Consider the following 22,758-nt stretch of genomic DNA (forward strand, 5'->3'; position numbering starts at 1 on the left):
GATCATTAACCTCACCATCAGCCGCCACACAGAGGCCGCTTGTTCCTGTTGATGGGGGGGCTGATGGGGGCTGATGGGGGGCTGATGAGGGGCTAAAGGCTGGGCCGAGCCCTAAGCGGCTGGCCTTGTGTGCTCACCCTTTGCGAGCACACTGCGCAGTCATTGGACCTGTCACCTCTTTGGGAGAGAAAGGGAAAGAGAGGACGCGGGTTCAAGTTCTTTGTGGGGAAGGTCCTGGAAGGGGATGTGGGGCCCAAAGGAGGAGAAATGGCCCTAAGACCTGGGCGTGAAGGGGCAGCGTGTCCTCAGGCCCCAGGGTCTGGGCGGAACATGGCAAGTGTCCACCACGCAAGGGCCAGCGCTGAGGTCGAAGACGTGGGCACGGAGTTTCTCCTCCATTCCATCGTGTCTGCTTAAGGAGTAACTAGTCCAGTGACCAAGTGAAGTTCGGGTTGTCCATAGTCAGGGGTTCTCGAGGAAAAGTGGAAACGCATGAAAGGAGGCATCCTGGGTCTTTCCAGCAGAATGTCAGCTTCCTGCAGGAGTTCTCAGAAGCTGTCGGGCGAAGGGAAAGGCCCCCCTCCCCGCCCCAGGCCCTGCAGGGACGCCCTGGAGGGCTGGTCTGGAGGCCTCAGCACCCTGGGGTCGGACCTGTGTGCTCATTTCCCATGTGTCAGCGGGAATCCGAGCTGAGTGTAGGGCCTGGGGGACAGGGCCTGGATCTTTTTGTGCTTTTGAGGCCTCCCAGGAACTTGTCATCTCAGAGTCTTGAGCTCACAGGGTGGTCATGTTCACTGATAACAACAAGCGGACTTGGCTGTGACAGGGCTTAGTGCACGTTGGCCCCCCCCCCCCCCGCCCCATTCTGGAGTCCAGCCAGTGTAGATACTGTGCCCCCCCCACTCCCCCCCTCCCCAATCCCGGAGTCCAGCCAGTGTAGATACTGCGCCCCCCCCACTCCCCCCCTCCCCAATCCCGGAGTCCAGCCAGTGTAGATACTGCGCCCCCCCCCCGCTCCCCCCCTCCCTAATCCCGGAGTCCAGCCAGTGTAGATACTGCGACCCCCCCCCCCGCTCCCCCTCTCCCCAATCCCAGAGTCTAGCCAGTGCAGACGCAGCCCTGCACGTCCTCTCGCCCTAGCTCTTGTCTCACACTGAGTTTTGTTGGCTGTTTCTGAATTTGCAGCATCTTTACTTCTTAGCCCTCATGACTCAGATTAAGACCAGCCCGGCTAATGTGGCTCAGTGGTTGAGCATCGACCTATGAACCAGGAGATCACGGTTCGATTCCTGGTCACAGGCTCGATCCCATTGTGGGATGTGCAAGAGGCAGCCGGTCAATGATTCTCTCTCATCATTGATGCTTTTCTCTCTCCCTCTTCCTTCCTCTCTGAAATCAGTAAAAATATGTTAAAAAATAAAAAGAGCATTAGACGCGTCACCGCTCACCTGTGACTCTGTGATCTTATCACGACACATGATCACCAGGTCACCGCCCGGAGCAGGGCCCTGTCTGCAGCCTCGCTGGCCAGTGACGGGGCAGAGCCCGTCACACACGGTGCCATCGCCACGCCCTGTCACTCAGGTGTGGTCACCGGAGTATAGCCATGGAACGTGAGCAGAAGGCTGGTCCTGCTCCTGGTCTGATCCTAGACACTTCCCAGGATGGAACCTCTGAACTGTCCCCATCTGCATGGACGTGGGCACCTGACCAGCCTCAGCAGCCACAGACCAGATGGGGAGGCCCAGCGGCACTGACCCTGGAGGGACACTTTCTTTCCACAACTGGAGGCTGGTCCCTCAATCCCTGTGCCAGAAGACAGCAGCAGCGTTAATATTTTCTTTATTCTCATTTTTAGGCTAACTCCAAAGCTTGTGTTGTTTTATTCTAACTTTTTAATTGATTTGAGGCTTCAAAGAGCTGCAGACTGCTTGTGGTGGCTAAGTGTCTGTCACCAGCTTCCCCTTGTGCCAGCTCATAGCCATCATTCAATAACCCAACCAGGAATTCACGTGGGCACAACTCTACAACGGAACCACCGATGCCAACAACTTCACCCGCTCAGGGACCTGGTAAGACATGGTAGGGCCAGAACAGGAGGGTGCTCTGTAGCTTGGATCATAGACGCCAAGTATGGTTTGCACGTAGTAGGACGACAACCAGCCACCCTTGGGGTGATCAACAAAGAGACTCTGCAGGCAGCAGACACGTGTCCTAAGAAAACTGATGAGCCCGCGTGATCATATGTGCTCTGTGGGGCTTGGCGAGGTGAGAGAACATGATTTGAATGAAGCTAGCCATTGATGACATGCAGGGTCTGCAGGCACACACAGGTGCAAGTGAGGCCTGTGCACACCTGCTGTGTGGTGCTGGTCGTGCCTCTCCAGTGCCTGGTGGAGGGAGCGGTGTCCAGGTGGCACCATGTGTCCCCGCCTGTGCTGCTGCCACCCCTGCACTGAGCTGGGAGCTGGGTGGGGCGGCCTCTTGTCAGAGCAGCTGGGCATCCCATTGCGTGGATGCTGCCTTTCCCCTCCCCGTTGTCTGGAAGGTGAGGGGCACCTGCCTGGGGCGATGGGCTGTGGATATGACAGCAGAGTCTGTCTGAGGATGCTGAGCTTCCTCGTGGGCTCCAGCTGCCCTTCACGGGAGCAGCACCCCTCCCCCTCCATTCCCTTGGCTCCTCCTCTCTCCACACGAGGCTGTACACACAGGACTGGTAGGTTTTGGGTTGAGGGTGGGAAAAGGCTCTATGTAGGAGCTGCTAGAGGGGTCAAGTGGGAGTGGGAGGAGCCATACTTGGGGGTTCCCTGGGTGCTGGGAGGGAGGGGAAGGTCCAGGAAGAAGGGGAGAGAGGCAGGGTTTGTGTTCTGTGGTGTGGACTGCACCCGTGTTGTTAGTGTCCTTGGGCTGTCATACAAAACACCACCGACTGTGTGGTCCAAGCAACAGGGATTTAATTCTCAGAGTCTGGGGCCATAAACACAAGCTCAAGGTGCAGCAGGCGGGCTTCTCCTGAGGCCTCTCTCTCTGACTTGTAGGCGGCAGCCTTCTCACTGTGTCCTCCATGGTCGTCTTTGTGAGCCTCCCAGTCTCTCCCTCTTCTCATGAGGACACCAGTTGTACGGGACCAGACCCCACCCTATGACCTCACTTGACCTTTATTCCTTCTCTAAAGGCCCCGTCTCCAAATAGGCTCACATTTGGGGTTAGGGCTTTGGCAATAGAAGTTTTTCTTTTTTGGGGTGAGGGGGGACACACTTCAGTTGACAACAGCCACATTGACTGTGTGAGCAGTAGATTTGAGCCATGAGCTAGGTTATAATCAGTTTTACATGAGAATAGGGGACACGCTTGCCTACAGAATAACCTATCTGGTAAATACTCAAATGGCCCTTTCACTTCTGAAGCCTCGGATGCTAGAAACAGAAATCAGCCAACATGCCAACAGGCGCGTTCCACACAGAGCGCCGACCTGGAGTCACTCCTGAATTTTCAGTTTTGTATGGAAACAGCGCCCCAGAGGGAGAGTGAGAGTGGGAGTCCCACCCCCAGCTCTGCCCCAACAGTTCAACTCGATCTGCCTCCCCGCCTCGCAGGTCTTCCTGCGATGGGACCAGAGTGTAGAAGATCCTACAGTGAAGCCCTTGGCTGTCCGGGGACTGAAATAACTCAGTCTGGCTTTTGGATTCCATAGCTACTATTTATTGAGAGTTTACTATCTTCCAGGAGGTATTGGGGATACAAAATGTAAAGGCATTTTTTTTTCTTGTTTTCAAGCCAAAGGAAGCCCAGGGGGCGATGACCTCATACACAGGTCGTTTCAGTAGGGCAGAGGCGGGCACAATGCGCTGTTTGGATGGACAGCTGGCTCAGCCTGGGCTGGAGGCGGGTGGTCAGAGAGAATTCTAATGTTAAGCTACTTACCTAGTTGAGGTAAACTGGAAACATAATTCCTGCATATTTCTTTAAAAATAGAGTCATCATTGCTACTGAGGAAATCACTCAGCAAATAGAAAATAGTTCAGAGACTGGATTCTGATACTGCACAAATAGTGTACATTGGAAACCCAAAGGAACCTGCAGGCAAACTTAGAATTAATAGAGAGCTTTTAAGGTTGCAGGACATAAGTTAATAGTAATTGCATTTCTTCACACTGTTTTTAGACAATTAGAAATAAAGTTTTAATAAAGTACCTGTAACATCACAAACATGAAACACCTAACCGCAGCCACAGGAAGATGGACCAGCGCCCTGTGTGTGCGCTATGAGATGCTGCTGAAGCAAATGAAAGAAGACCCCTGCCTATGGAGACACTTGCTGTGTCATCCATGAATTGGAAGCCACATTTCTATAAAAATGTCATTATTCCCAAATGCACCCGGTAGATTCAATGCAATGCCAGTAAAAAGCCTGCAACGTTTTATGGAAATGAATTGATTCTGAGTCTGTGAGAAAATGAAAAGGGCCAAGGATAGCAAAGGCAATTTTGAAGAAGAAAAATGGAGAATAACATATCTGGTAAATACTCAAAGTTACAGATTAAAATGGCCCAAGAAGTTCATGGAGGCCACGCGTTGTAAAGCAGGTGAAGCCTCAGGAGGCCTTTGTGCTTGCGCTCCTGCCCAGGCCTTGCGGGTTGTGCAGGAGCTGGTGGCTGGCAGCCTGGTCTCCAGCCCCAGGTCCAGGGTCCCAAAGTGTCTGTGGGCACCCTCCCCTCTGGCCTCTCTTTTTACTCTCAGCCTCTGGGGTTTGTTTTCTTTCTGTGAGCTCAGCTGTGTTCAAGCATAGTTTTTAACAGATACATATGTTTTTATTGATTTCAGAGAGGGAGAGGGAGGGAGAGAAACATCAGTGCTGAGAGAATCATTGATCGGCTGCCTCCTGCACCCCCCCCCCCCACTGGGGATGGAGCCCACAACCCGGGCATGTGCCCTGACCTGGAATTGAACTCTGACCACCTCGTTCATAGGTCGATGCTCAACCACTGAACCACCCCAGCTGGGCTTTCCCCTGCTTTTTCTTAAAGTAAAGGACCCACCTTCAGCTGGCTGGGAGTGAGTGAGACTATAGTAAAGAAAAAGTAGTTCGTACAATTCAACCTATACTTTCCCAATGAAAACTTGAATTCTGATTAAATTGTTGGCATTAGCATGTCCCCTGCTCGGTTACGTGTGGCTGAGGCTCAGGGACCTGCCACTTCCTGCAGCCTGCTGAGGGGTGAGGCTGGGTGTCCACCAGGAAGAGCTGCCTATTCCCCGGGCCCCGGCTCTGTCCACACACATCGCCTGTCTGCTCATCTAGTACTTCCACGTGCAGCTGGGCCTCTCTCCTCCGTGCTTCCTTTCCGTGTTGATTGAAGTGAAAATCCATTGAAGACCAACTATATTTGTAGAAAATGAAATCCTGAAGACGTCTCAGGACCCTCTGGGAAGAAATGGGTCGCCCTATAGAAATGATCCCCAGAGCATATTAAACAGTCTCAGGGAAGTGCCTTTGGGGCACCTAATTATTCACACCCTCTTCCTTTCCTGTTTTGTCGACTTACATAAAAAGCTCAAATGATAAAAGTGAAGCAACTATCTTCACGTTGGCTGCCTGCCTGGAGTTGTGTTAAATTGGATCTTATAAATATTCCATAAGCCCTAGCTAGGCAATGGCTGCTTTTTACTGGCAGAACGCCTGTGGGGATGGCATCAAACATTTATGCCATTTTTGCAAAACTTGACAAAAACATTTCAGGCATTAACAGTTGTGTTAATAAATTACTCAGCACCAAAAACTATATATTATTTAAAAAAGTCCTTGGGACCCACAGCTCTGCTGTTTTATTTTTGACTCTTGGTAAGACATCGCAAGCCTACAAAGCATCTAGTCCTGTACCTCGGAGGGAGCCCCCGGAGGCGCTGCTGTGAACCCCGAGGAGGAGAGCAGCCGTCAGAGGGGGTTGCTGGTGGCCTCCGAGTTCACCCCTGGCCCCCGCACGTGGGCCAGACAGCTCTCAAGCTGTCAGGACGTCCACAGCCAGGCAGCGAGCACACGGGCCATTGACGCCAACGCACATTTTCAGACAGAATTTAAACTGTCTCAGGAAATGGAGGCGAAAATAACATCCTCAAATTGCATTATGTTCCATGTTTAACACATTGGAAACTATCGAACCATTAAGACATTGGTTCATGTTTCTAGATTGATCTCCTTTGGGAAACTAAGATGAAGACACCCATCCTCTGGGAGTGCACATTGAACCCCTTACAAAGCTTATTCATCTAAAGAGGGACAGTCCCCAGTGATCACTTTGCAAAAACCCCCAAACAAATTCAGGCTTGTGGTTCCTACTAACATCAAATTCTATAAAAGATCATGCAACCCCAGCGCGTGTGTGTGGTGTGAGATGTGTGTGTGTGTTTGTGTGTGTGCCATATGTGGCTCTGTGGTGTGTGGTATGTGTGTGGTATGTCTGTGTGTGTGTGCCATGTGCTGCTTCGTAGTGTGTCCATGTCTGTCTGTGTGTGCCATGTGCCACTCCGTGGTGTATCTGAGTCTGTGTGTGTGCCATGAATGGCTCTGTGGTGTGTGTGGTATGTCTGTCTATGTGTGTGTCTGTGTGTGTGTGTGTGTGCCATGAACGGCTCTGTGGTGTGTGGTGTCTGTGTCTGTGTGTCGTGTGTCTTTCTGTATGTGTGTGTGTGTGTGTGTGTGTGTGTGTATGTGTCTGTGTATGTGCTGTGAACGGCTCTGTGGTGTGTGTGGTATGTCTGTCTCTGTGTGTGTCTGTGTGTGTGTGCCATGAACGGCTCTGTGGTGTGTGGTGTCTGTGTGTGTCTGTGTGTTGTGTGTCTTTCTGTATGTGTGTGTGTGTGTGTCTGTGTATGTGCCGTGAACGGCTCTGTGGTGTGTGTGGTATGTCTGTGTGTGCGCGTGCTGTGAATGGCTCTGTGGTGTGTGGTGTGTGTGTGTGTGCGTGCCATGAACGGCTCTATGGTGTGTGGTGTGTGTGGTATGTCTGTGTGTGTGTGTGTGTGTGTGTGTGTGTGTGTGCCGTGAACGGCTCTATGGTGTGTGGTGTGTGTGGTATGTCTGTGTGTGTGTGTGTGTGTGCCATGAACGGCTCTGTGGTGTGTGGTGTGTGTGGTATGTCTATGTGTGTGAGTGTGTGTGTGTGTGTGTGTGTGCCATGAACGGCTCTGTGGTGTGTTGTGTGTGTGGTATGTCTATGTGTGTGTGTGTGTGTGTGTGTGTGCCGTGAACGGCTCTGTGGTGTGTGGTGTGTGTGGTATGTCTGTGTGTGTGTGTGTGTGTGTGTGTGTGTGTGTGTGTGTGCCATGAACGGCTCTGGGGTGTGTGTGGTATGTCTGTGTGTGTGTGTGTGTGTGTGTGCCGTGAACGGCTCTGTGGTGTGTGGTGTGTGTGGTATGTCTGTGTCTGTGTCTGTGTGTGTGTGTGCTGTGTGCTGCTCCTTGGAGTGGGAAGCAGCTGGAGGGTTTACTTGGACGTGCCCAGCGCTGGCCTGTCATCAGTGGTGCCGTTGCAAGTGGACCCCAGCTGGGGCCCTGCCTGGTGCTCCAGGGAAGTGACGCCGGCGTTATCGTCTCTACTAGAAAGTAGGGTGACGCAGCGCGAAGGAGCGTGTCCAGAGCTGCTAGGAGCCCAGCGCTGAGGTAAGGGCTTGGCCCCCTGAGGCAGTCCTGGCCCCCCCCCTCATGCCGATCCCTCACACTGTCCTGGCCCCCTCATGCCGTCCCTCAGGCCGTCCCTCACACTGTCCCTCACGCCATCCCTCACACTCTCCCGGGCCCCCTCAAGCCATCGCTCACGCCGTCCCTCACGCCGTCCCTCACGCCGCCCCTCATACCGTCCTTCTTGCCGATCCCTCACACTGTCCCGGGCCCCCTCACGCCATCCCTCACACCATCCCTCACGCCGTCACACCGTCCCTCACACCATCCCTCACACTCACGCCATCCCTCATGCCGTCACACTGTCCTCACACCGTCCCTCATGCCGTCACACTGTCCCTCACACCGTCACAGTGTCCCTCACACCATCACACTGTCCCTCACACCGTCACACTGTCCCTCACACTGTCCCTCACGCCGTCACACTGTCCCTCACCCCGTCACACTGTCCCTCACACCGTCACACTGTCCCTCACACCGTCACAGTGTCTCTCACACCATCACACTGTCCCTCACACCGTCACACTGTCCCTCACACTGTCCCTCACACTGTCCCTCACACCGTCACACTGTCCCTCACACCGTCACACTGTCCCTCACACCGTCCCTCACGCCATCACACCATCCCTCACACCGTCCCTCACGCCGTCCCTCACACCATCCCTCACACCGTCCCTCACACCATCCCTCACACCGTCCCTCATGCCGTCCCTCACACCATCCCTCACACCGTCCCTCACGCCGTCCCTCACGCCGTCCCTCACACCATCCCTCACACCGTCCCTCACACCGTCCCTCACGCCGTCCCTCATGCCGTCCCTCACGCCGTCCCTCACGCCGTCCCTCACATCATCCCTCATGCCGTCCCTCACGCCGTCCCTCACGCCATCCCTCACACCGTCCCTCACACCGTCCCTCACGCCGTCCCTCACGCCATCCCTCATGCCGTCCCTCACGCCGTCCCTCACGCCGTTCCTCACGCCATCCCTCACACCGTCCCTCACGCCGTCCCTCACACCGTCCCTCACGCCGTCCCTCACACTGTCCCTCACGCCATCCCTCACGCCGTCCCTCACACTATCCCTCATGCCGTCCCTCATGCCGTCACACTGTCCCTCACACCATCACACTGTCCCTCACACTGTCCCTCACACCGTCCCTCACACCATCCCTCACACTGTCCCTCATGCCGTCCCTCACGCCATCCCTCACGCCGTCCCTCACACTGTCCCTCATGCCGTCCCTCATGCCGCCACACTGTCCCTCACACCATCACACTGTCCCTCACACTGTCCCTCACACCGTCCCTCACACCATCCCTCACACCGTCCCTCACACCATCCCTCACACCGTCCCTCACGCCGTCCCTCACACCATCCCTCACACCGTCCCTCACGCCGTCCCTCACGCCGTCCCTCACACCATCCCTCACACCGTCCCTCACACCGTCCCTCACGCCGTCCCTCACGCCGTCCCTCACATCATCCCTCATGCCGTCCCTCACGCCGTCCCTCACGCCATCCCTCACACCGTCCCTCACACCGTCCCTCACGCCGTCCCTCACGCCATCCCTCATGCCGTCCCTCACGCCGTCCCTCACGCCGTTCCTCACGCCATCCCTCACACCGTCCCTCACGCCGTCCCTCACACCGTCCCTCACGCCGTCCCTCACACTGTCCCTCATGCCGTCCCTCATGCCGTCACACTGTCCCTCACACCATCACACTGTCCCTCACACTGTCCCTCACACCGTCCCTCACACCATCCCTCACACCGTCCCTCACGCCGTCCCTCACGCCGTCCCTCACACCATCCCTCACACCGTCCCTCACACCGTCCCTCACGCCGTCCCTCATGCCGTCCCTCACGCCGTCCCTCACGCCGTCCCTCACATCATCCCTCATGCCGTCCCTCACGCCGTCCCTCACGCCATCCCTCACACCGTCCCTCACACCGTCCCTCACGCCGTCCCTCACGCCATCCCTCATGCCGTCCCTCACGCCGTCCCTCACGCCGTTCCTCATGCCATCCCTCACACCGTCCCTCACGCCGTCCCTCACACCGTCCCTCACGCCGTCCCTCACACTGTCCCTCACGCCGTCCCTCACGCCGTCCCTCACACTATCCCTCACACTGTCCCTCACGCCGTCCCTCACACTGTCCCTCACACTGTCCCTCATGCCGTCCCTCACGCCATCCCTCACGCCGTCCCTCACACTGTCCCTCACGCCATCCCTCATGCCGTCACACTGTCCCTCACACCATCACACTGTCCCTCACACTGTCCCTCACGCCATCCCTCACGCCGTCCCTCACGCCGTCCCTCACGCCATCCCTCACACTGTCCCTCACGCCATCCCTCATGCCGTCACACTGTCCCTCACGCTGTCCCTCACACCATCACACCATCCCTCACGCCGTCCCTCACACTGTCCCTCACGCCATCCCTCATGCCGTCACACTGTCCCTCACACCATCACACTGTCCCTCACACCGTCCCTCACGCCGTCACACCGTCCCTCACACCGTCCCTCACGCCATCCCTCACGCCGTCCCTCACACTGTCCCGGGCCCCCTCACATTGTCCCTCACACCATCCCTCACAATCACGCCATCCCTCATGCCATCACACTGTCCCTCACACCGTCACACTGTCCCTCTAACCGTCACACTGTCCCTCACACCGTCCCTCACGCCGTCCCTCACGCCGTCCCTCACACTATCCCTCACACTGTCCCTCACGCCGTCCCTCACGCCGTCCCTCATGCCGTCACACTGTCCCTCACACCGTCCCTCACGCCGTCCCTCATGCCGTCCCTCACGCCATCCCTCATGCTGTCACACTGTCCCTCACACCGTCCCTCACACGCCATCCCTCACGCTGTCCCTCACGCCGTCACACTGTCCCTCACACCGTCCCTCACACTCACGCCATCCCTCATGCTGTCCCTCATGCCGTCACACTGTCCCTCACACCGTCCCTCACGCCATCACACTGTCCCTCACACCGTCCCTCACGCCATCACACTGTCCCTCACACCGTCCCTCATGCCATCACACCGTCCCTCACACCGTCCCTCACGCCGTCACACTGTCCCTCACACCGTCCCTCACGCCGTCACACTGTCCCTCACACCGTCCCTCACGCCATCACACTGTCCCTCACACCGTCCTTCACACCATCACACTGTCCCTCACACTGTCCCTCACGCCATCACACTGTCCCTCACACCGTCCTTCACACCATCACACTGTCCCTCACACTGTCCCTCACGCCATCACACTGTCCCTCACACCGTCCCTCATGCCATCACACTGTCCCTCACCCCGTCCTTCACACCATCACACTGTCCCTCACACCGTCCTTCACACCATCACACTGTCCCTCACGCCATCACACTGTCCCTCACACCGTACCTCATGCCATCACACTGTCCCTCACACCGTCCCTCACGCCATCACACTGTCCCTCACACCGTCCCTCACGCCATCACACTGTCCCTCACACTGTCCCTCACGCCATCACACTGTCCCTCACACCGTCCCTCACGCCATCACACTGTCCCTCACACCGTCCTTCACACCATCACACTGTCCCTCACACTGTCCCTCACACCGTCCTTCACACCGTCCTTCACACCATCACACTGTCCCTCACACTGTCCCTCACACCGTCCCTCACACCGTCCTTCACACATCACACTGTCCCTCACACTGTCCCTCACACCGTCCTTCACACCATCACACTGTCCCTCACACTGTCCCTCACACCGTCCTTCACACCGTCCCTCACGCCATCACACTGTCCCTCACACCGTCCCTCACGCCATCACACTGTCCCTCACAGTGTCCCTCACGCCATCACACTGTCCCTCACACCGTCCTTCACACCATCACACTGTCCCTCACACTGTCCCTCACACCGTCCCTCATGCCATCACACTGTCCCTCACACCGTCCCTCACACCATCACACTGTCCCTCACACCGTCCCTCACGCCATCACACTGTCCCTCACACCGTCCCTCACACCGTCACACTGTCCCTCACACCGTCCCTCATGCCGTCCCTCACGCCGTCCCTCACACTCACGCCATTCCTCACGCCATCACACTGTCCCTCACACCGTCCCTCACGCCATCACACTGTCCCTCACACCGTCCCTCACGCCATCACACTGTCCCTCACACCGTCCCTCACGCCATCACACTGTCCCTCACACCATCCCTCACGCCGTCCCTCACACTCACGCCATCCCTCACGCCGTCCCTCACACCATCACACTGTCCCTCATACCGTCCTTCACACCATCACACTGTCCCACACACCGTCCCTCACGCTGTCCCTCACACTGTTTGTCACGCCGTCCTGCCGTCCTCCTGTGCCCAGGGCCCCCTCAGCCTCCGGGGCCGCAGGTGCAGGGCCCAGGGCAGGAGGCGCCCAGCGGGTGGAAGAGACCGCACTGCAGTGCCTCCTTGTGAGGCGTGGGCCTCCTGCTCTCACCCCGCCCTGGGGAGTGTGTTTCCCTCACTCAGAAGCCCCCTCGGCCTTCCCACCACCGCAGCCCCATGTTGAGAGAGAATCCATGCTGAGAGAGAATCATGGATTGGCTCCTCCTGCGTGCGGCCCCCCCCCTCGGCCCACCCCCCTGGGGATCGAACCCGCAACCCCAGGCATGTGCCCTGACTGGGAATTGAACCGTGACCTCCTGGTTCCTAGGTCAGTGCTCAACCACTGAGCCATGCCCGCCAGGCCCCCTTGACGCTTTTAATTAATAGCCTGTCAAGGGGCAAAGTTCAGAAACGTGACCTAAGGCCAGGGCTATGGCTGGTGGATCATCACGTCCTCATTAGCTTGTCTTCTTGGGGAACTGCTCACCCAGTGGCTCGACTGGGAGGAAGACCTACGTGATCGGAAAAGATATTTTACAGAACTTTCGAAAAATTTCCAAGAAAAGTTGATCCTCGGGTGACAAAGAGTGGGCTCTCTGCTTTTTGTAGTCATTCCCCTGGCTATTGGGAAGTGACACGAGGGGCTCCTGTTTTTATTCTTTTTTTTTTTTAAATATATATATATATTTCAGAGAGGAAGGGAAAGGGAGAGAGAGAGAGAAGCATCAATGACGAGAGGGAATCATTGATCGGCCACCTCCTGCACGTCCCCTACTGGGGATTGAACCCGCAACCTGGCATGTGCCCTTGGTCACAATCGAACCCGGGACCCTTCAGCCCATAGGCCCACGCTCTACCCACTGAGCAAGACCAGCCAGGGCTCCTGTTTTTATTTGTAAAGAAGGAGCAGGGCCGCGCAGTCCCGGGAGGTGTGCTCTCCGCCTGCCCTCCGGGCTCATCTGCTAAGTGCGGCGTTACCTCGCCCGCGGCCCCGCTGTGGGTTGCCCATAAATCTCCCCGGCCCACGTGACAGCCGCTCCGCACCAGGCGGGCAGTGCTTATTAGCACTTGCGGCGTTACTGACGCTCATCTTGATTAATCTTCTCGTGGCCCCGCAGTATTCATTCTGGGGAAGAGACCATGCTCTGCCCACATGGGGTTCACTCATGGCTTCCACCCCAATTCCAGGGCTCTGGGTGCCCACGGCCACGAGTCCCATTCTGGCTTTTCTAGGACAGATTGTTTTGGGTCTCTATGAACAATGAACATTTTAAAATTAATTTTCAAGAAATGCCAGTAAGATGAAAAGTATGGCCAAAAAGAGTGTTTTATAATTAAGGGTGAAAAGGAATTTTTAATTTGTGCTTTAAAATAAAGTTTACTTTTTTTGATTATATAAATTTAAAAACATGTATCGTTTTTTTGGTGAGTGGGTTATTTTGGTGGTGACTTTTTTTTGGTAATGTGGAAATTCTTTAAACATTTTTATTTTATTTTTAAATTTTCAATGACAGTTGATATACAGTATCATGTTAGTGGAGGCGTGTAACAGTGTTAGACATTTATATACTTTACAGAGCGATCCCCCATAGGCCTGGCACCATACTGTGACTGCAATGTTACCGAAGGCATTTCTATGCTGTACTGAGCATCTGCAGAGCTATGTCTATGGCCGGCGATTTGTACTTCTCATCCCTTCCCTGTTCCCCCACCCTGACGCCAGGGTGCTGAGGTCACTGCTGGACGCTGTGGGCACTAGAGCTGCAGCCTGTGTGTGGGGGGGTGTGTGTGTGTGGGGGTGGTGGGGGAGGGGGGTTGCCTGGTGGGTGAGGAAGCCCCTCGCAGGGAGCAGGGAGGCTGGGGGAGGTACAGAGGGTGTGGGAGGAAGGGGCAGGGACAGCCCCTGGCTTCAAGCAGGGGCATCTTGAAGCTACATTTGCAAAGCACTTGATTTAAAACTTGTGGAAGTAGGGCCCGCTGGTCCCGCGCCCCCCCCCCCCCCCATTTCTGCTTCACCACTGTCCTAGGACCGATGGCTGATCCACCCGGGTAGGGGTGCTGGCTCGAGGCAAAGTGTTTCCAAGTTTCCTCATAAAGAACAATGTCTTCTGGGTGGGGCCACACTGTCAGCTCCTGTCCCTGAGCTGAGACTGGTCTGCACTTCCCGGCATCAGCGCCCGTGTGTGTGATTCACCTGAACCAGCCTCAGTCAGGCCATTAGTCAACACCTGTGGCGGGGGCACCTTCGGGCGGAGGCCCCCGCAGAAGGAGCGGAGGGACGGGAGGGGTGGGAGGCAGGGCCCCACTTCTGGCCCTGGAATCTGGGCCAGGTCACTGGGCAGCTCTCGTCACAGTCTGGGTTACGATGTAAAACGTGATCTGATTTAATGGCAACAAAGGTACATGCAGCGGACACTGACGTGTCAGAATTCTATTCGTGACTCTTGTTTCCAGCTTCCATTAAATCACCTTTCCTCAAGAAGGGCCATTTTTCAGGGAAGTTTTAGGTAATGTTTGCCAACGAATGTGCCAATGTCATGAATCTGAAATGCCTTCTATCTCTGTCGTCATTTTGCAGGTGATGAAACTATGGCGAGATGCAAAAATCTGCCCCTGACCGCGAGGCCCAGCCAGTGGCCCAGCGCTGATCTCAGTTGGACAGGCAGTGGCGCCGTGTTGGCGCGCGGGCTCGGAGCTGTGCTTCTGCTTTCAGCTTGGTTCCTCTCTGGTCTGCGCTCCGGGACTGGGATTCACGTGTAAAGGAGTGTTCTGATTAACTGAGAGGTGAGCAGTAAAGCTCATTAGTTTTTAACTGATATCCAAATTCAGAGAAATATCTGATTTGAACACCATTTCCATTGTTGACCGGCTTTTTAAACTCCGGCAAATTACTTACTCTCTCATCTGTGCCTCAGAGGGTTCTTGCGAGGATTAAATTGGGAGAAATGGGCCCAACTCTCAGGTGATGCTCAAAATGTTGTAGCTATTATTTACTGACGTGAGTTCTCCTGAAAGCGCCGGCGGAAGTAATCAAATTCTTCCATAATGGCTGGTGTCGGACTAGCTCCGTGGTTGGCAAACTGCGACTTACGAGCCATATGCAGCTCTTTGGCCCCTTGAGTGTGGCTCTTCCTAAGCCTTAGGAGTACCCTAATTAAGTTAATAACAATGTACCTACCTATATAGTTTAAGTTTAAAAAATTTGGCTCTCAAAAGAAATTTGAATCAACTAATCAACAAATGACAAGTGCTGGAGAGGATGTGGAGAAAAAGGAACACTCGTGCACTGCTGGTGGGAATGCAGACTGGTGCAGCCACTATGGAAGACAGTATGGAGTGTCCTCAAAAAACTAAAAATGGAACTCCCATTTGACCCTGTGATCCCACTTCTAGGAATATATCCCAAGAAACCAGAAACACCAATCAGAAAGGATATAGGCACCCATATGTTCATAGCAGCACAATTCACCATAGCTAAGATCTGGAAACAGCCTAAGTGCCCATCAGTAGATGAATGGGTTAGAAAACTGTGGTACATCTACACGATGGAATACTATGCTGCTGTAAAAAAGAAGGAACTCTCACCATTTGCAACGGCATGGATGGAACTGGAGAGCATTATGCTAAGTGAAATAAGCCAGTCAATGAAGGAAAAATAACACATGATCTCACTCATTCATGGATAATAGAGACCATTATAAACTTTTGAACAATAATAGATACAGAGGCAGAGCTGCCTCAAACAGACTGTCAAACTGCAGTGGGAAGGCCGGGGAGGGTTGGGGGGCAGGAGGGAGGAGGGTGGGAGATCAACCGAAGGACTTGTGTGCATGCATATAAGCATAACCAGCCAGGGGATTGTCAAGGGCGGGGGGAAAAAAAAGGACACATATGTAATACCCTTTGTAATACTTTAAGCAATAAAAAAATAAATAATAATAATAAAAAAAGAAATTTGAATCGTACTGTTGATATTTGGCTCTGTTGACTAATGAGTTTGCGACCACTGGACTAGCTGATAGCTTGTGCCAGGAATCGGGACCATAAAGACAGGAAGTCCCCACACCCCGGGGCCACAGTCCTAGTGAACTTTTACTGGAGCAGTAAGTTCCTGGGAGCCCCTTCTCTGGGGCTGACAGCGCGGACAGGGAAGCCGAGGGCTGGCTCCCGTGGCTGCGGAGAAGGCTAAGGCTTGAAATTCTTGTCTTCAATTCAATGTCCCGTTTCTTCCTGACACAGGTGATACCGATGAGAAAGGTGGAGGCTGGGGCTTTGCGGGCTTAAACAGGTGAGATGTTAAGATTTGGGAAGAGAGGAAGCGGCAACAGGAAAGCCCAGAGGTATGACATTTCCGGATGTGTTTCTGGGATGATGAGCAGGTCTGAACATTAAGAAGGAAATTAAGTCAGCAAGGAAATGGCTCTGATGGTTAAAGGGGAAAGTGGGCCTGGAGAGAACTGTGTCAATCTTGAGTTTCGTCCCAGCTCAGTAGAGAGCACCTCAAAGGCAGTCAAGTGGCTTTGCTGGAACCATGTGTAACACGACAGCTGTCCTGCCGTCTGGGCCGAGAGGATCAGTCCATCTGGAGCAGTGGTTCTCAACTGTGGCTGCACATTAGAATCACCTGGGAATCTTTTTAAAATCCTGATTTCTGGCCCTCATCCTCTGGAAATTCTGTTTCTTTGTTTTGGGGTGGGGCCAGAACATTAGTAACAGAGAAACAGAATTTCCGGAGGATGAGGCCCAGAAATCAGGATTTTAAAAAGGTTCCCAGGTGATTCCAATGTGCAGCCAAGGTTGAGAACCGCTGGTCTGGAGGGTCTGGGAGATTAAATTGGGAGAAATGGGCCCTAACACTCAGGTGATGCTCGAAATGTTGTAGCTATTATTTACTGACGTGAGCTCCTGCCCCCCCCCCCCCCCCCGCTTCCTTTCTTCCATGGAGGACAAAACTTTTTTCCTGGACCCTCCTAGGGTCCGTGCTGGGTCTGACAAAGACTCATTAGCAGGGGAAAAGCACAAATTTATTACGATAACCAGAACCCAAAATTCGCGTCTTTAAAAGTTAAATCTTTCCTAGCTTCTCTTAGCGGCTATTTGTGGTTTGGATATCATTTTATCCCAACCATTCTGAAATCCACATCCATTTTCTGCTTCCATTACCCCCTGAGGTAATGAATTTAATCAGTGGGGTGTCTGTGGAGTTTACAGGACTGGTGGTGAGCCTGCTGGGGTGAAGATAATGGGGGAGAAGGAGAAAAGAATCATAGATAGAGAATGAAGCATAATTTTGGGGGGACATGCATACCCACTCTCCACAGCCTTGAGGAATGGGTAATGCAGTTTTCTAGGGCAAACGCATCTGTTTTGATCAAGCTCACCAATTCCTTCTTTCTGGTTTGGATCAATCATCTTGAAAGCCTCTTGGAATTACTAAATTCACGACGAATCTCCTGTGATTATTACGAATGTGAATGAAGAAGAAGAAATCATTGCAATTTAATTATTTAGTTTAATTAAACCAAAGGGCTGGGCCTGGCAGTCCTTCCCTACCCTCACTGAGCAGAAAGAATGGCACACACATATGACTCATGACTACAGTGAAGTAAGATAAATAAGTCTCTCATCTTATGATAGATGTTAGCATAGATCACTAGCTCTAATGCATTTTCTTCCTGAATACTGTAGGGGCACATGGGGAAACTACAGAATAGGCACATTTAGGGGGCATTTGCTTGACCACTGAGCCAGCCTCCTGTCTTTGAGTCCCTGACACATGCAGGTGCATTAAGTAAAAGACACATTTGGTGTGGCCTGACCACTGTGGCCCAATGGATTGGACCAGTGCAGACACTGACTTAGGCTCAGCCAATCAGATTCTCCAAAAGGTTTGAACTTGGAGTCTGCTTCCACCTGGACTGTAGGAGCAGCTCATGAGCTGAGAAAGGTCAAGGCAGCCGAGAGAGGGACCGAGTGGGAGGCCTATTGAGGGCTGGGTCTCCTGCAGTTCCTCCGGTCTGCGTGGGTCTGACTGTGTGTTAGGAAAGTGGACCACCAGGCTTCTCCAGTCTCAACCCCGAGAGAAACATGCCATTGGATGGAAAGTGCTCTTCCCACAGCAAGAGCCTGGGTGAGGGTGGGTGGTGTTGCCAGGGGTGCGCTACACCGGTTCCCACCCGGTAGGCCAGCTCAGTCTCCCCACAGGCTTGCTTGGTTTTAATGTTTTCCTGTCTTCGAGTGGACAGTAGTTGAAATGGATTTATTCTCTAAATTATCCCTCAGTTCAGGATTCACTTAGAAAAATGGGGCCATAAAATGAAGCGTCCACGGCCCAGTGCAATCTGGGGGATAGGCTAGTGAAGGCCAGTGCCCACCACCCAAATATGCCCTGTGGAACATGAAAGAGTTCTTCACATTTGGAAAGCTCATAATATTATAAATTGGGTGTAACATCATCCTTTACCTCATTTAGAAAGATTGTCAGAAGGTCCATGCCGTTGCAGATGTGGTACTTTCAAAAATGACTGGGGCCCCGGGAACACTGGCCTGGATGATACCTGATAATTTTCTCTTCCTTCCTGTGGCTGCACTCGTCATCTCTCTTCCTTCCCTGGAGTTAGTCCTTCCCAGCTCTCCTTTCCCCTTCTCCCCTCACACACCTGCTTCCTGAGACTGTCTAGGGGTCACCAGGCAGATTCACCCCTTCCCATTCTGCTCACCCCCAGGTACAAAGTTCCCTGGACCTCACCTCACCTTCTTTCCCATGAGACTCCTAGTGCTGAGAGAAATCCCAAGAGATCCGCTACATTGATGTTTCCTCTGAAAAAGGTAAATCTTCCTCTAGCTCTTCATCCAAAATTTGATAAATGCCTATAGGAGTGCACTTAGTAGGTCATAAATCCTGAGGATCCAAAAATTAAATTAGGGAGTCGCTTATTCCTGGGAGCCTACCGTGTATGGGAAGGCAGACTAGCCAAAGATCCTAATAAAATAATTGTTGCAGAGGAGATAGATTCTGAGGAGGGCTTCCCAGTGGCCTGGGGGAGTAGAGTGGCTACTACAGAGAGGAAGCAAGTCACAAAAACCTGCAAGCTGAGTGAGCACATGTACACACACACACACACACACACAGTGGTGGTGCAAGTAGCTGAGAATCACTGAAAATTATAGTGTAAGAAAGGGCATGAGTCTGGGAGCTGGGAGGGGCCAGATGATAAGACCTTCCCTGCCCAAAAAGGAGTGTAGATTCATCCCAGAGAGCTATAGACACTCAGCATGTTCACACCATGGGCAGGAGAGTTATAGGCATGCAGTAGGCTCATGCCATGGGCAGGGGAGCTATAGACAATCAGCATGTTCACACCACAGTCAGGGGAGCTATAGACACTCAGAATGTTCACACCACAGTCAGGGGAGCTATAGACATACAGCATGTTTACACCATGGGCAGGGAAGCTATAGACATACAGCATGTTTACACCATGGGCAGGGGAGCTATAGACACTCAGCATGTTCACACCAAAGGCAGGGGAGCTATAGACACTCAGCATGTTCACACCAAAGGCAGGGGAGCTATAGACACTCAGCATGTTCACACCACAGGCAGGGGAGCTATAGACACTCGGCATGTTCACACCACAGGCAGGGGAGCAAAAAATAGGTTCCACCACAGGCAGGGAGCAATAAACACTCAGCATGTTCACACCACAGGCAGGGGAGCAATAAACACTCAGCATATTCACACCACAGGCAGGGGAGCTATAGACACTTAGCATGTTCACACCATGGGCAGGAGAGCTATGGACACAGCCTGGCAGTGTTGAGGGGATGGCCAGGCAAAGTTCATGTGGCTGTCTCCCAAGACATCTTGTGGGATGGCATCATGGTTTCTTGGGGTTCAGGATCTGACCTTAGAATTTTGAAAGTCTCAGGAACAAATTTACCCTAAATAAATGTGTGATATGAATGCATAAAACCAGAGTGCTGCTTATCTATCTATCTATCTATCTATCTATCTATCTATCTATCTATCTATCTATCTAAAGGCAGTGACCGTGACGACTGAAACGACTGTTTGACCGGTCACCATGCGATGCTAGCATAGATACATAGACACAGGTAAAGTCTATGAGTGAACTAAGAGTGAACAAGACAAATGCTTGCCTTCACAAGAGCTTTCACTGTAAGAAGGTTAGGTCAGGGACGAGAATTCAAAATTGCCACCAGCACAGACCTGAGGTGCCGCTTCTCAGAGCGGCCAGAGATACACCTGGTAGCAGACTGGAGGCATGACTGAAGGGCTGGCGCCGACATGAAGGCCGGGCCGTTCTGGATTTCCCAGAGGAGCCAATGGCTGCCTAGGAAGTGGAGCTTTTGATGCTGACTGGCATCAAAACCAATCAATCAGAACCTAATCTGGGTGAACTGCAAAGGCAGAACCTAAGGTGGGGGCTGAAGAGGGGTTTTAAGGGCAACAGCTGTTTGGTGTAAGGTGTAAGAAAGCTTATTCAATTTTTAAATAACCGGTTTGGCAATATAGTGCATATGGCTGGCTATCAGTCCAGATATAGGGATTGTGTGTTTTTGTCTGCCAAGAGCATCTCCTCCTGCTGAAAAAGGCTTCCTTCCTCTCCCCTCCCCCCATTTAAGCAATCCTATCCTATATAATCTATCTATACTGATAAAAGGGTAATATGCTAATTAAATCGAGTCGACCGGCCATCTTCCGATGTTCAACTTCCTTTTGGACAAAACCATGGTGGTGGGGGATGAGGCAGAGGCAGTTAGGGGCAAGATCAGGTTGGCAGGGGAGGGCAGTTGGGGGCAAGATCAGGCCAGCAGGGGAGGGCAGTTGGGGGCATTAGGCAGGCAGGCAGGTGAGTGGTTAGGAGCCAGTGGTCCTGTATTGTGAGAGGGATGTCCGACTGTAGTCAGACATCCCCCGAAGGGTCCTGGATTGGAGAGGATTCAGGCTGGGCTGAGGGACACCCTCCACCATGCACGAATTTCGTGCAGTGGGTCTCTAGTCCTATATAATAAAGAGCTAATATGCAAATGGTCATCATGCCCTCACACTGTCACGTGGTAATGGCTCAGACACTCAACACTGGGAAGAGAGGAATGGGACCAGCCAGGCACAAATGAGCTTGCAAGAGAGGAATGCGGACCAGCCAGGCTGCGGCCTGGTAGAGGGACAAGCTGCCCGCCCATAGTCCCCTGCAGTTGGCCTGGGCGAAGCTGGCCTGGATCCTTGGTGCCTGCGGCTGGCCAGAGGGAGGGAAGCCCGGGTCCCAGGTGCCTGTGACCAGCCAGAGGAGGAATACTGGGTCCTGGGTGCGGGGCAAGGCAGAAGTGGTTAGGGGCGATCAGGCCAGCAGGGGAGCAGTTAGGGGCAATCAGGCAGGCAGGCAGAGGTGGTTAGGGGCGATCAGGTAGGCAGGCAGGGGTGGTTAGGGGTGATCAGGCCGGCAGGCAGGCGGTTAGGAGCCAGTGGTCCCGGATTGCGAGAGGCAGTCAGACATCCCCCAAGGGGTCCTGGGTTGGAGAAGGTGCAGGCTGGGCTGAGGAACCCCCTCCGTGCATGAATTTTGTGTACTGGGCCTCTAGTTAATTTATAATGCAGAATAGCAGTGGAGGTCTGAGAGTTCTAGAAACATCTACATGGAGAGTACACTTTCTCCCTGTAGGCCAACTTACTGAATTGTGGTCAGAGGGCTGGTGAGCACACCCTGAGGGAATGTGGGGGACTCACATGCCCCCCACAGAGATGACTGTGTCACCCAAGGGGAAGCTTTACCCAGGGGTCTGGGTTCTCAAACTTTCTCTGCCCAGGACATGCTGGTTTGGGCTGAGCCAAAACTTATGTCTGAGCTTGTATGTGGATTGCATGGTCAACCCAGTATGTAGACCCCCGGGTGTTGCCTATAGACTAGCATGTCCTATAAGGCCAGAGAGAAGTGCGGCGAGCTTGGGAGGCACGCTCCTTCAGGTGGCGTAGGCGCCTAGGAAGGCAGTATCTGGACCAAACAGAAAGGACAGTGGCACGAATTCCCTTTATTTGTTGTGAATCCTCATCCACCTGACCGGAGGATATTGTTTCCATTGATTTTTAGAGATGGGAGGGAGGGGCTGAGGGCAGGAGGGGGATAGAGAAGGAGGGAGGGAGAGAGGGAGGGAGAGAGGAAGAGAGAAAGAGAGAGAGAGGAGGGGGAAGCATTGGTGTGAGAGACACATCAATTAGTTGCCTCCGGCATGTGTCCTAACCAGGGCGGGGGCGTCAAACCTACAACCCAGCAACACTGGCCAGGGCTAATTCCCGTTATTTTAAAGGAAAACTTCTGAGATGTATAGATGTGGGACTGATTCAACTTAAGCCTGTGTTAGGTCTTCATTTTCTGCTGGTGCAGTTCTTAATGGGAAAGCAAGTTGGGTCCCAAGCCAGTCATTTGTGCACTGGAGTGTGCAGGCCCTGGCCAGGGTCTTTCTCCCCACAGGGCCTGCCCTCCCCAGCCATGCCCTCCACTCCACCCCCTGCCCTTGACCCACCCATCTGCCCAAGGCTTGTTCCACCAGCAGCTCTTTTGCCCCCAAGATCCAATCAGAGAATCTAATTATTTTAACAACTACTTATCTCATTCAAGGATCCAAGTTTACAAATTATAAAATTCAACACATTTCTCTGACTATGTCAT

The sequence above is a fragment of the Myotis myotis genome, unplaced genomic scaffold, assembly GCF_014108235.1.
Source record: "Myotis myotis isolate mMyoMyo1 unplaced genomic scaffold, mMyoMyo1.p scaffold_m19_p_25, whole genome shotgun sequence".
Lineage (NCBI taxonomy): Eukaryota > Metazoa > Chordata > Mammalia > Chiroptera > Vespertilionidae > Myotis > Myotis myotis.